Raw genomic sequence first — 15,571 nt, forward strand, 5'->3', positions numbered from 1 at the left:
GTCTAGGCTACCAAATGAAGCAAGGGTGCTGAAGCAAGTTAAATTCAAGATATTTTAAAGCATGAAGAAAAACATTTTCACAGGAAAAAAAACTTTCAATATGTCATTTTGGTGATCAAAGATGAGTTTTAAGGGAAACAATTATTGACTACAGGCCAGGGGGGCTTTAATTTAATTTTTAAATTATTTATTGTTTTATATAGGGTGAATACTGGCAAAGTGGGACAATGGGTAAAGTGGGACAGTTAAGCTATCTTTACATGTAAATGATTCCATTACAAAAAAAATCAACACTGAGCTCATCATAAGCAAGTATGTAATAAAAAAATATAGATTCTGTAAAGTAAAATGACATAGCATTCTGAGGTGAATAATGTTAAGATTATAAAATTAAAACACTCATGGATCATTTGTAATTGTTATATATTTTGTTATAGGATGTAATGGTGAATCAGAATTTGTAAAAATCACATTGATATGAATCTTTTTTTTTTTTTTTTTTATGTGATTTTGACACTGTCCCAGTTTGCCAATAGCGTATTGTTAAACTGGGACAGGGTATTACTGGCAAACTGGGACAGCCATTTAAGTCATTCTAATGAGGGAATTGAGTTCCCTTTTTGTATGCCCCTCATAAATTTAGTTAGCTATCTAGATATTTCAACAAAGATTGTAAACTGATTTTAAAAAACAATGCCAATGCCAATTCCAAAAAAACACACACAAAAAAAACAAGAAAGATGGAGGGTACAAGCTTGGATGGCTGGGACATTTGCAATATTTGCAAAAAACTTTTCAACAAAAAGGAATGAAACTTAGCCTGTGTGGAATAAAATTAGCCTATAAGAAGAAATGTTTATGAAGATTTCTATTTTTTAAATTTATATGAAATAAACTAAACCCAATACAAAATATTGTGGACAGGCGAGGGAGAGAGAATCTGCTGTACCTGCACCCCTCCTTAAAAAAAGTGATTTTTATTATTTTTGTTGTTGTTGTTTATATTGTTATTGTTTATTTAATTCATTGGGCCTACATTTGAATAACAATTTAATGTGTTTGAAGTGTCCCAGTTTGCCAATAAAGGTGTCCCAGTTTGACAGTAGCGCCTGGAAAAATGTGGTTTGGGGTCCATGTGTGTTTGAGGAAGAGTCATCCATCCTGTGTATAATGTTGCCCTGAGGCAACAAAAAGAAAAAGTGAATTTCTGAACATGCAAAATAAAAAAACTTCATAAAACACACACACATATTTTTTACACAGTTCATGTTATTTTAAATAAGATTACTAAAGCAGATAATCTTGCTCCTGTGACCATGTGACAGAAAAGGAAGTCCTACTTTCAAATGGTGCGTGATAGTGACTCCAACACCTTATTACAGTTCTTTCTTAAGAAATCGTTCCGTTGCCTGAGGGCAACAGAGGGTCACATTTTGATATTAACATTACAATAAAATTAAGTACTTCAACAAAGTAAATAATCAATAATTTAACTTAATTTCTAAATTATTTATTTATTATTTTTTGAACAGTTTATTTTATTTAAATGCTATTTTATTTTCATTTATTTATGTGTAGCCTATAATTTAAGGATTGTGTTAGGTTTGGGTTTGTAAAAAAGATTTATATATACATATATATAAATATATACACAAAGTTTTTATATTAACATCTCAATAAAATGAGGTACTTAAACACAAATAAATCTTCTCGCTATATTTAGTATTTTTGTAATGTAATGGGTTGTATTTATTGTTATTTCCTATTCTGGAATCACCTCAATTTTCCCCAAGGTATCAATAAAGAACTAAAACTACTTAATTAATAATCCCAACACTTCCCAGTTTAAACGGTGAGTGAAACTGCCTGTGTTGTTGCTCTCTGGCCCGCGCACAAAGAAAACCCGAACGAACAGCCGTGTGTCAATCAGAATAATCTTCCATTGTGACATGACATGATTTGCACTTAATTGAAAATGACAGGACATTAGCCTCAAACATTTATTTTACTTCTTCATTTGATTCCAGTGGCCTTGCCAAGCTCATTTTTCTCAGTCCTTAGACAGATGTCAAAACACGTCTTTCTCTGCTAAAGTCAGGCAACTTTTCGGCCAAAGCATGTGCATGTTTTTCCCCCCGCCTCGGTTAATTTTAAACCTGCATGCCGCCACAGCTCATCGCAGTGAACCCCAGAGACATGCAGAGAACAATGTGCTCAGCCTGGAACTCACACACTTTAAAGGGGCTAAAAGAGGAGCGTTGTAAAACAGCACAAGATGAAGGGAATGACAAATGCTTCTACTGACTCTCAGATGTGGATAAATGACAGATAGACCTAGCTCCTCTCACCCGAACGGCAGTCTGTCTCTGTTGGGGGTACAAAGCAAAGCCCCCGTGACCATTTTTATATGCCCTGAAAAATATTTTAACCGCTTTCCAGACAGTTACACCCTGTTAAATTCCCAAATAGCATTAACATATGTATGTTTTCATGCAATTCATCATTTTTGAATGAGCAAGGTTTACTTGTCTTGGCCAAGGGGTCAAGTTTTGCTAGTTAGCATGGTCCGGTTAGCCCCTGCTGGTAGATATTGTAACTACACCATCTGCCTGTGTATTCTTAAGAATAAAACTATATAAAACTCTTTTATACAACTCGTTTTGTAACGATTTAATGCAGTAGTTTGTTTTCTACACAGCGCGTTTCCTCTGTGCTTCGAGCAGTATCAGTGTCATCATTACAGGATGCTGATAAGAATGCATATGAGGTTGCTGATGAGTTGAGATCGAGAATGATTAGCTTTTCCCCCCGAAAAGAGACTTTCGAAACCTTAAACTGTTTTGATCAAATGACTAATGTTTATCTACACAATATGCTGACTAAACTAAGATGACAATAAAATGTTGCGGTTTCAGAGGGAAAACATTGACATTGAACATTGAAATCACTTTTAATGCCATGATTTGTTTGATTGCTGACTTCATCTCATCTGCAACAAATAATTAATTTAGTTTTAAATTTATTCATTTATTCATTCATTCATAGAATTAACAATCATGTTAACTTAACATTTTACCAATAATTTGTATTATGAATTGTATCTATTTTCAGGGTAACTGCCTTCAGAGATTTCTGCCAGGATTTAATCTCATAATCAGAGGTGTTTCTTGGCCGAAACTTTGACAATCTAACCCTTGTACTTTTACCTAATATATCCAGTAAGGTCTAGACCGGACGTGTTGCATCAAAAGCAAATAAAACCCATTATAATCAGTTGATGCTGTCTAAAATGGGATATGTTGCATCATGAAGCACTGAACAGAGTGCAACAGTCGGGTTCTGAAAGTAAAAACTCTATCCAATTTCTCCATAGGAAAATAGACTTTTAACTTATAAACCTATAAAAACAGCCTACCGTGAGCTATGAGGTTGTTAATCGATAGTATTTGCTTTTGTTGAAGCCGTCAGTATGTAACGGACATAGGCCAGTAAGAGCTGTGCGTGTAAACCTCACTACCCTGGCATCAAGAGGTGCGCTAGCATCCTTGTTAGCGCACCCGCCTCCTGCACCGGTTCGAATCCCACTCGGAGAGGATTGAGTACGACCGGCCACACGTGGTGCCGTGACCCGGATGGGAGGTTTAGGGGGGTGAGAGACAGCTGTGCGTGTAAACCTCACTCCACTGGCCTCAAGAGGCATGTTAGCGGCTAGCGTCCTTGTTAGCACGCCCACCTCCCACGCCGGAGATCCTGGTTCGGATCGGGTCGAATAGGACTGGTTACGAGTACGCATTATTTCAACTTATTTTTGAAATAATCGTAGTTAACAGCAGAATTCGTGGTGAAAAACTACATTACCCATGATGCTGTACCGAAAATTCCACCAATCAGAGAGTAAAAATATTTTGTTAGCTCCACCCACTCCCATGAAGTTAGTCTCTCTATGCTCTCAAAATACTTAAATATTTTAATATATTTGCATATTTTGCAATAAGCTTAAAATATATTGTTTTATATATATTCAACATTTTTAAATGAGTAGTTTTATTTTTCTCCATCGGTTTTAATTCGATTATCCTCTTCGTAGTGCTTCATGGGATTTAAGTTCTTTCCCTATAACTAAAGCCGATAAGTACACAGTCTTTTGTATTTTTGTATTGTATTTTCAAATACTTTTTTGCTTCAAATAAAATTTTATAATGATGCGATTCACCTCGTAGCTGGTTGTTTTGGTGGAAGACTTTTTTGAAATCTCTATGGGAGAAATTAATGGAAAAAATACTTCTGGAAACAACACCGCTGATTTAGAATACTGCTGAACTGTTGCACTCTATTGCCCACAGTAAGAGACACCCAGTTCTATTTCTGACGTACTACACGCGCTAACGCTATTTTCGATACAAATTCAAATGTATTTGGAACGTTTGCTTTGACATATCCATTATAATCAGCCTAAAAGCCTCAAGAAGTTTTGCCACGTCGTGTGTAAACACAGTGTGAATCCAATACCAATGTCCCCTATCGACATGGGAATGAAAAGCAAGTGAGAAAAAACAATTCCAAACATCTGTAGTATGAATCAGTAAATGACAAAACAGGGCAGTTTCTTAATAAAAACGCGAAATAAAACAATAACACTAATGAAAATACATACCACTCCTCTGTAATAGGCCTTACTTTTTCAGGTTATGCAAAATGTTTCATAGTCCTGAGGAAATAGGTCTCTTAAGTATAATATAAAATAATGGATTCTCCACTGACCTTACATTTGGACAAGAGTTGTTATTTTGGTCAGGTTTGGGTGCTCTGGACAGAAGCTATGAACAAGAAGTATCCCGCAGAAATTGAATACAGAAGCACTTACAGCTGGTGACGGCCTGTCGGACCGATGTCTAGCCTCAACATTGTTACACTGAATTAAGCTTCCACAAACAGTACATGTCATTTTTCTAATTTAACCATTGCTTTTCATTTTAAGTATAGTGATATTATTGCAGACAGTTCCTTATCAAAATAATATTTATACAAGCCAAAGACTTAAATCAAGTCCAGTTAAATACAATGTCAACTTAATTGTCCATTTTTGGCAATTGCATAACATAATTGTACTTAATTTTACATTATAATTTTAATGTATTATAACATACATTATGAGGTAATCGTCAGATCTTGTAAATCTTGACAATGGTATAAAAGGAAATTATTCATATTATTTACAAGGATCCTCCCAAGTATTTGTCAATGCTTTGAAAATATGATTTGTTAGGAACACCTTCACTCTTAAAGGGGTGGTATAATGCCCTTTTCACAAGATGTAAAATAAGTCTTTGATGTCCCCAGAGTGTGTATGTGAAGTTTTAGCTCAAAATACCCCACAGATATTTTTATATAGCATGTTAAAATTGTCACTTTTTGAGGGCACCGTTTTGTGTCTGTTCCTTTAAATGCAAATGAGCTGCTGCTCCCCGCACAGAGGGCGGAGCTTCAAGAGCTTTCAAACCGCAGTCAGAAAGATGGAGAGACTCAAGAATAAATGACAACATGTACAAGCAACAGGACATTTCTCAATGGTTTGCAGTTGAATTTATGTAGCTTATGTATAGTTATCTTAGTAGTTATCTAGTCATTGATTACTTTAGCATATTCTGTTTTTATAATCTATAAAGGTGTGTTCGACATCGGCTGCGGCTAGATGTAACCGATCGGCGAGAGTAGCCGCGTGCAGGCGGGGAGGAGCTGCAAACGGAGACGTGAAGTCGGACACTTTCTAGTTCCCGTAGTGACCGCTCACGTTGTGTTTGCATACTTTACCACAGATGAAGTGAAATAAATGCAATATTTGCCAAATAATACACAGATGTTTCAGAGACATTTTCATTCAATACTTTATGTAGGCTACTGCTTCATACAGCGTCTGTTTGAGCAAGAATAAAGTTCAACATAAGCTACTATCAATGAAGTGGAGTCTACGTTTTTTAATCAGTTTTAATTTGATAAACATGACACAATATAACATCGCGACTACATGAAAAGAGTGTTTACTGTTATAAAAAAACTGATTTGTGAGCTTTAGAGGAACTAAAGGTGTTCGAATAAACACGAAACACACGTGATCGTTGTCATGCGGTGAATCCGGCCAATCGTGGAACAGATGTGTCGTCATGAGAGCTCGTGCAGCCGCTTTTGAGAAGCTGCGCTGGCTGAGTTCGAATCTCGAATCGCTCTCGCGGTACTTTCATGGCATACGTCACAGTCACGTGGCGTCGGCGCTGTATCAAGTCGGACAAAATTTCTAACCGGCGTGCACTGCTTCAAGTCAGCCGCCGATCAGTCTGCGCAGAGCTGGATGAAGTCGAACAAGCCTTAAATCTTGTTCCCGGGGGCGGGGTTTATTTAAATTCTAGGGTTGGTGATGTCACTAACCCGGGAGGAATGTGGCGTAGTCCCTTCCAGCCGTTTGTTGTAGTCCTTAAAAAGCAATTTCTTTAAAAACAAATATCTCCCTTTGCTTTGAACTTTGAGCATTGTAACTTTGCAGATGTTATTTATGCTCAAACAGCAACATTACACACTAACTAAAGTTAGAAAAGTGAAATCATAATCAACCACCCCATTAACAATAAAGATTTTTTACTGGCATTGATGGTTTCAAAAAGAACCTTTGACATCAATTCCGCAAAAGGTTATTTTTAGTGGAAAAAAGTTACTTTAGATTAAAAAATGTTCTTCACTCTAAGAAGAAAATGGTTCTTTTAGGAACTGAAAAGGTTCTTTGGGGAAATGGTTTTTCTAAGGCATCGCTGCGAAAACCCCTTTTTTGGAACCTTTAGTTTTAAGAGTATTTCAAGGTCTAGGTTGTGTGATTTGATTGATGTGTTATGAAGTGAAACATAAGAACGTGTTTTTGTCCATCATAGCAACAATAAGGAGGGTGAGGAAGTGATTGGGAGATTTCTGCTGAGGAACTGAAGCACATAGCGTTCTTCTCATCACCAGATTCTTTGAGGACTGTCCACTTAAGGCCTCAGTCTGTTTTCTCCATCCTCTCTTTCTTCTAATGACCAATGCAGACTGTCTGCTTCGCCTGACCCCCCCCCCTCCCTCCGCCCCCTAATCCATTCTTCTTTGTTTCACTCATTCGCGTTTCATTCCCAAATATCTGCTCTTCCTCTCCAAATACCCAGAATACCTGTTCCCTGGGTTTCCGACGTGAAAGACTCCATTAAGGAAAAGAAATATGATTTTGTTTATTTCAGAGGAGAACATACCTTTGGGAAATATAAAAAATTTAAAAAAAGGTGTGTTCAGTAAATAGATTCTTCTTAAGCAATAACAATGAGACAATTAGGTTCATGCTTAAAGCCTGCTTGGCTCTTCGCATATTTTTTTTTAAATGTGACCAATATCATATTTATTTGAGTGTGAAATGCACAAAAGCACAGTAGCCTAACAAAGACGACACGCAGCATGGAATTAAACACAGAGGTTAGTTAAGTCTAGCCTGACTATGTCAGACTTCGTACTTCCGCTCAATTTCAGTTCGCTTCTGTACTCAGTCTGAGATAGCGACCGTTTTCCCCGTTTTCCTCCGGCCTCAAAACAGCCGGCCAATCAACGAACAGAGGGCGGGCTGAGAGCCGTGACGTAGACGCTGATTGTACCGTGGATGCGTAGATTTACTTCACATAATCTGCAAAAGTCGTTCCCAGCCATGTTCACTCCGGTATTTCGCTCTATGGTTTTGTTTTCGCATCATACTTGTGTTTACAGTGGAAGTTAGATGCGGCTGAGCATGCGCATAACACACGCCATAACCAAACGTTATGTGATTGGCTTACGGGTAACCAATGATTTTAAACTTCAGACAAGCGCCCCCCTGCGAGAAAGAAAACGCTTTTCAATTATGCCCTTCCAGACTCTGTCTACGAAGCAAAGTGAAGTAGCAGAGTTTGGTATTACCAGGCTAAGTTAAGTCAGCATTTACACGTTTATTTGTTAGGTGATGTGCCGCGGAAGCCAGTGAATTTGTGCGCAGGCGACAAGGAGGACGCAGACGATGAGAAAAGTGTTTGTTGGTTAAATGGCTGAAATAAGGTCTGTGGTGAACACAAGCTCAAGACACTTTCAGGTTTTATTCTACGACTTAAAATATATCAGTATTACCCCATTTTAAAAATGTTTTAAGCTGTTACGTGTTTTAAAAAAGGTGGTTGCTAACAAGTAGCTAAATGAGACTACAGAGGCTCGTCATCACGACGAACAGGTAAACTCAGTCTGCTTTTAATGCTTATAATTGTAAACTATTCTAACAAAAAATTTCTGGGAAAATGTTTTTAGAGTTGTTTTCGAAGAGTTGTCGAAAGCTTAGTAATGTTGACGTTGAAGTCGAGCGACCATGGTTTGTAGCCTACCTTAAAGGAGAACTCCGGTCAATTTTAACATTGAGCTCATTTTTTTGTACATTTGGAGTGCTGTCAGTACAGAGAACAACGACAAAAATCGGTGTTGCCTACACCGAGTTATCCTCTTTTTAAAATTTGCACCCTGTTGACTTCAATGGGGCAAGTTTTAAACCTGCTTTTAGCCTCTTAACATCCTTGATGTGTCATTACAAGTGCACAGGTCATGTGAGTGATTCCTTCCGAGTGAACGCGGGTGAATCTGACTGCAGTAGATGTGAAAGATATTAATAAAAATGATCTTTATTCAGCCAGCGCACATACCTGTATTTACATCCTGTTTTCGGTCGAAGTCCACAGTAGTCGACTGTCGAGTTCACGCGCGTGATCATAGGTACTAAACCTATGCGCGTGAACTCGACAATCGACAATAATTGCCTCGCAAATTTTAAAACGAGGATAACACGGTGTAGGCAACACCGATTTTTGTCGTTGTTCTCTGTACTGACAGCACTCCAAACTTTTCTCTTTTCAGTTCTCCTTTAACTTTTTACTTCTGCCGACTGCATTTAGGCTTCAAAAATCATAAAACTTGTGTTCATATCATCTGTGATAATTATCTCGATGGACAAAACGTGTAAGAATCATAAACTTTTGTTGATCACAGAGCTTGTTTTTTGTTGTTGTGATAATTCAAAAGCCAATGGGAAAATCATATTGTGTTTATCTAAAGGGAACCAGTGTGATGCTAACTGCCGGTTAGCCTAATCATGACAAATGTTGATCTAGAGTGACGTAAACATCGCATGAATTCCGAGTCGCATATGAGCAAAAAAACAGATTTGGGCCACTTTGTCTGCAGACCTGAATGTAGTCGTTTACTTGAAATATTCTTATTTGCAATTAGATTTTTTTTTTATTATTATTACAGAAAAATATCTAAACAATGTACATTTTGTGTAAGACAAGACCTATATTAGCAATACAAAAAAATCTTGATACAAATAAATAAATTAATTGAAGATGCTAGAGCTTTTTTCAGAACTAAGTTACAATAACGTATGGTTTGATTCTGTGTTATTTGCCGTATTATATTTTTAAGCTTGGCTGAAGTGTCCAAATGCTTTTTGGGGCCCCCTATATCTTGCTAAATCTTATTAGAATTATGCCTAAAACTAGAAAACAACTAGAAAACAATTTACCACTGGAGGTGCAAAAGAAGAAGCTTAATTTGAGATATATTCTATGATGTCTTATTTTTCTTAAACAGTTCAATTAAATCTATCTGGTTTAAAATATTGTTACCGGAAAACAAGACAAAAATGCACATTAATAATCTTATTCTGTTATCTAAATTTGTGTATGAAAGTCACACAGGGGAGTGCTGGGTTGGGGACAGGGGTTTGCGCAACTGTTATCAAATGGAATTTCCCAGCATTCGAACATATATCACGAGATGTGTCATTTGAAGTGTTTAAGTCATAGGTTACTGTATAGGCCTACTGTCTTTACTACAGCCTTTGCCATAGCGACAGCTTTATCCTTCATACGTATAAATCCTTTACCGATCACATTCTTTTGGTCCAGACCACATCTGGACAAACAATTACTCCTGGTCCGAACAATGATGAAAGAACTTTCTAAATATATCGGTTTACATTACCAAATAATTGCCAGCGACTCCGTGCAGACTTGCTAAAAATACAACAGTGGATTCTCACGCCTCCGGTTACAAGATCATGCCCACAGTCAGTCTGGTCAATAGATAAGTAATTCTAATAAACCCTACAATAAATCTCTACTATTTTTCTCCACAGTCTGGCTCATGCAACTCATTATGGTCCGAGGCTTCACAAACTACACAAATTACAAAGGTAAACTCAAAAGAGAGCTCATTTTGGGCTGCTCTATATCTGTTAAAGGAATGAATGTGAGTTGCACACTACCTTTGAACTTTGAGCCATTATCTTGTAGTTGCAAGATGAGTATGTTTCATCTCCATGTCTATCGCGTTAAGCTGAAACATAAGTTCAGTGCTTGAATGTTTGTCTCTTATCTCATCTCTCTCAGAGCTCCCTGCTTCTAATCAACCCACACATTCTAGAACAACATCTGCAGGAAGATGAGGAGATGATTTTTTTGTGATTTTACATTCCTCTAGTTGAGTGTGTGCTTCTCTTTGCAGAGGTTGGGGCTTGCGGTGGAGCCTTTGAGTCTTGCTAATTCAATAGGCTTTGGGATTATATGATTGTGAATTATTTCGCAATATGTCATTTTGGTCATCATTGGATTGATTTTTAAAACGAGGACTTTCTTTGATGCGGGCAGACACCATATGTTTTACAAATCAAATTCGGAAGAGGAGAACATCCAAATGTTCAGCATAATTTATACCTCTTCTCTCTAACATGTCGTTGATCTCTCTGTTCTTGGTCTCAAGGGCTTTCTAGAAAAGCTTCATTTTGGCAAACACTTGCCAGGAGTTTCTTTTATTGAGCATCATTATTTCCAGTGAATGTAACACATGCCTTTGCCTTACACCACTGTCAGGTTTCGCATGCAGGTCATGAAGTTCTACATCCTCATCGTTTAAAATTATTGGTACCATGTGATTAGTTCAGTGCCTATCCTTTTAGCTATACAGTTGAAGCAAGCAGGAGAACAGATGCCAGTCCAACTTTGTAAGTCCGTAGTACAGCTATAGGGTCCAAAATTATTTTATTTTGTGCCACACCTGCCAATGTCATGTGAATTGAACAACCCAATCTCATGAGAAAACAACTATTTTACGTATTGGTGATTTTGTATGTATTCGTACGATTTTATCTGTACAAAAACATACTATTTTTTAGAAAAAAAGATCCATACCTAAACCTAACCCTCACTGGGGTGTAAGCAGATTGTACAAAAACATACAAATGAGATCATACGAATTAACCCCCGATTTGCCAAAACGTAAAATAGATAAATAATGGATTATTTCCTTCAGCTGAGACACTTCAGATGCACATTGTTTACGATTGATTGCTAAAAATATGATTGGAATCACTTCAAATTAGGAAAATACCGTTAAGTGCAAGATGTGCAGTGCAAATCTGTCATATAGGCTACATAAAATTATCATGAGAACATTATAATTGTGTGCTTGGGACATGGATTTAATGGTGAAACTTTTGGTGAAAATTTGGATTTAGATTTATCGGTCAATATATCGTTCATCAGCTTTTAAAGAGTTATTGGTATCGGCCAAAATGTTCATATCGGTGCATCTCTTATTTTAAGGCAATGGGTTTCCTCACTTTTTTAAAGTAAGTCAACTGATCACTTTTTACAGTGTACTTAGGCATCCTAGATGAAATTATAAAGGACAGTTTTTCGGGTAAGGAAAAAGCCACGACTCTTTCACTCACATGACTTACAGCAGCGAGGGTCAGACTATGATTCTTACAGTTTGACTTAAACCACATATTACGTTGCAGTTCCTTAAAATTACCAGCCAAAAACTGGCGAGTGACTCGCAAAAGCCAATTTTTCGCGCATTTGGCACCTGTGACTGTTCATTTTGGACCTTGGTGTACCCGTTTGAAAAACCAGATGAAGCAGGTTCTCTGTTTACAGCGCCATTACTAAAGACATGAGATCATGCACAGTTGCACATTTGATCCTTGCCAGAGATAATAAAAATGCACTTGATGTACTCATTTTGTAACATCAGACCTTCAACCGCAGTTTGTGATGGATGTCTTATCGCTCTGAGAGGAAGAGAGAGAGCGAGAGAGAGACGGATCGTGAATAAGAGAAAGTGTGTCATGGTCCAGAGGAAAGTAATAAAACTGTACAAAACATTAAAAATTGTCCCTGTGTGCTTTGGCTGATAGTGCTGCCCACATATTGCTTCATCTCTGTCACAGCTTCTGAATGTATCACAGGTATCGGTGAGAAACCTTAAAAAAAAAAAAATTATTTTCTGGTTCGGTATGTTTGACTGGACTGGCTGGCGGAGTGCCGGATAAACTTAATAGCTCTGTTCCACAACCTAGTGAGCTGTCTCGAAACCTCATAAGTGACTGATTTGAAACGCTCAATATGCAGGAAGTCTGTAAATCATACAAATAGAAGCTCATTGGAGACCTGACTTGGATAAAATAGCAATTTTTTATAATGAATAAGTATAGTTATAATGAGTGTTTCTCTTGGAATCAACCAATATGGGACCGATATATTTTTACAATTTAAAAAAATATTTTTAACGTACAGAAGTAGTGCAATAGGTTCTGAAACAGAACCAATTTAACAGACTTTTTTGCAATGGGATTGACTTCATTTGAGGCAGCTAACCACCAGCTCTTATGCAAATTACAGTCACACTGAACTATGAGTCAAGGGCACTCTGTGCTCATGAAATACTCTATAATCCTCAAAAGGCACCTAATTGCCTGTCTAACCAAGTGAAAAGGGATATCAAACTCTGGTGTACATGTTACACAAAATGTCATGTGTGCTAGTTGAATCTAAGGTTGCTTAGTGTCAGCACACTTTGGGTATGTAGCAAACTGCGGAATACCTCTGCTTTAAATCAGACAGGCTTTTAGATTTTAAAATAAATATGCTCATATGTTTTATTCTCAATCAAAATAACAGATATAATTTTGTTGGCAGGGAGTGTATTCCCATGTTGCATATCCATCTCATGAGAACCCTCAGTCTACACAGTACAGCATCAGCAGATGTTATTTGAGACCAGATGAGGATTTAGACAAAAGTCCATTTTAATTTGGATTCTTCTAAAGCAAAAAAAAAAAAAAAAAAAAAGAAGAGGAGCCATAGTGAATGATGTACTCAAAGTGTTAGTTCATCCAAAAGTATTTACTCAACCTCATGTCGTTCCAAACCCGCAAGACTTTCGTTCATCTTCGGAAAACAAATGAAGATATTTTGAATGAAATCTGAGCGATTTCTGTCCCTCCATTGACAGTTTACGCAACTACCACTTTCTTTGACACTTCAAAAAGTTCATAAAGAGATTGTAAAGCTAATCCATGAAGCGCGCGGTTTAGTAAACATTTTCTGAAGAGACTCGATCACTTTATATGATGAACAAATTGAATTTAGACTAATCTAATTCTCATATAAACACTGATCAGCAAACATAAACAAAAGCTCAACCATAAATGCTTTGGCGCGCGAGAACAAGCCTCTCTTTACATTTGGCAGATGCTTTTATCCAAAGCGACTTACATTGCATTTCAAGGTATACATTTACATTCTTATCAGTTCTTGCTTTCCCTGTGAATCGAACCCATGGCCTAGGAATTGCAAGCGCCAACGCTCTACTGTTTGAGCTACAGGAAACCCTCACTTGTCCTCTCTGGACATAGTTGTATACATAGATGCCTAATTGGCCGCTTTGGACCATTGCTGCGATATGTCAATGAGTTCGCCATATTGGTCTGGGCAAGACTGCTCAAGTAAACAGGTAACAGGTTTCTGGACAAAAAGTGCAATAGTTTACATTTCAACTGAGGTTTTACATTTACTTTGTAAAAACAAATATTGCATCACAATAAGTGTAATTGTGATTGTCAAAACATTTGGTAACTAAATATAATTTTATGAAGTTTAGTGACAACATGTTACAATGTTTACATTGTACAATGACTGGTAGGATACAGTTTTTATTATTGCTTGACAAAAATGTCAAGATTTCAATTCCATTCTTGTGATTTGATTCCGATTTTGATTCAATATTGACTAATTTGGATACATGTTTATTTTAAATTTTATTTAAAAAAATAATCTCACCTAATGCTGTAAACATAGAGGGCCTAATCTGCTGGTATTATTAAAGGTTAAAAATAACAAATTAAATATAATGCAGTTTTTGTTATAATAACAATTATTTAATGGCATAAGTAAAAAATATAATAAATATGTAATATAGTGCTCAGCAAAATCTCCTCTCAAGCTATTTTTTCTATTCAATTAACATGCTATGGTCATTAAATGGCTTTCCTGAGGTAAATGTAACGTTATGTGACATAATTGTTCTCCTGCTGTTATATATTGACCTCTTTCAGTGGTTGAAAAACACTAATTGGTCGATATTATGTTTACTTTCGGTAAGTTGTACTGCATCTTTAAATAAAAAAGTAACAGATGATCGGTTCACGTGCACTTGAACTGAGGCGCGCAGCGATCTGTCACGTCACATTTACAAGCGCCAAACGTATTTTTGTCTGAATTTCGTAATAAAATTGACGGAATCTAAGAGCTGAGAATTAGTTTAATATTAAAAGTACCTCTTTGCTTCGCAATTTGTCTGTGCGTGAGAAAATGGATGTGTGGCGTGAGAGCGTGTGAAAAGTGTCACGCTCAATGTGTGAGAGTTGGCAGCCCTGCGGTATCTTTAATCATAGAAATGGCTTTTTCTGTCTTCAACTCCAGTCCGTCATTTTAGCTTTTTCTCTTAAATCACGTCATAATATGTCACAGGACAATTTCAAGTGAATGTAAAGATAATTTCCCGCTCAAACCCTTATTTATTTGAAGCATCTTCACCTTTTCATTTTTTATAATTTGTTTATGTGTGTGGCCTCCTGATCTTATGCTTTCAGTTTAACACACAGATGTTTGTTTTATTGTTCATACCATAACAATGTCTTTAGATAAATGTAATGTTATAGTAAAAATGTGTTTTATTGGGTTGTAAAAAGTTAAACATTTAATGATCTATAAGCATTTCACAGACTTACTGTCAGTACACCATAGTTATTCAAATGAACTAAATGAACTACTTCCATTCAAATGGATGGAAACAGATAGAAAATAATTGGACTTAAAAGATTCCTTATCCTGTGGTTTCCTCTAGTGGGCAACATTAATATCACAGCTTGTACCTCTAATCATAAGATCATCCTTAATGGATACAGTAAACATTTAAGTTACAGCGGAAAAACATTTATAGTACAACTAAAGCACAATATAAATTGTATGAAATATAAGTAAAATTTCACGCTTTCATGCTATAGCATATTATTATTATTATTAATAGCCTATGTTATTATTAATAATAATAATAGCCTAAAAATACAATTGAGTTTGAGTATAATATAGTAGTAATATAATAACTATTAATAAAATACCAAATAGTGTATATAGATATCAAACTGTAA

The sequence above is a fragment of the Rutilus rutilus genome, assembly GCF_951802725.1.
Source record: "Rutilus rutilus genome assembly, chromosome: 8".
NCBI lineage: Eukaryota > Metazoa > Chordata > Actinopteri > Cypriniformes > Leuciscidae > Rutilus > Rutilus rutilus.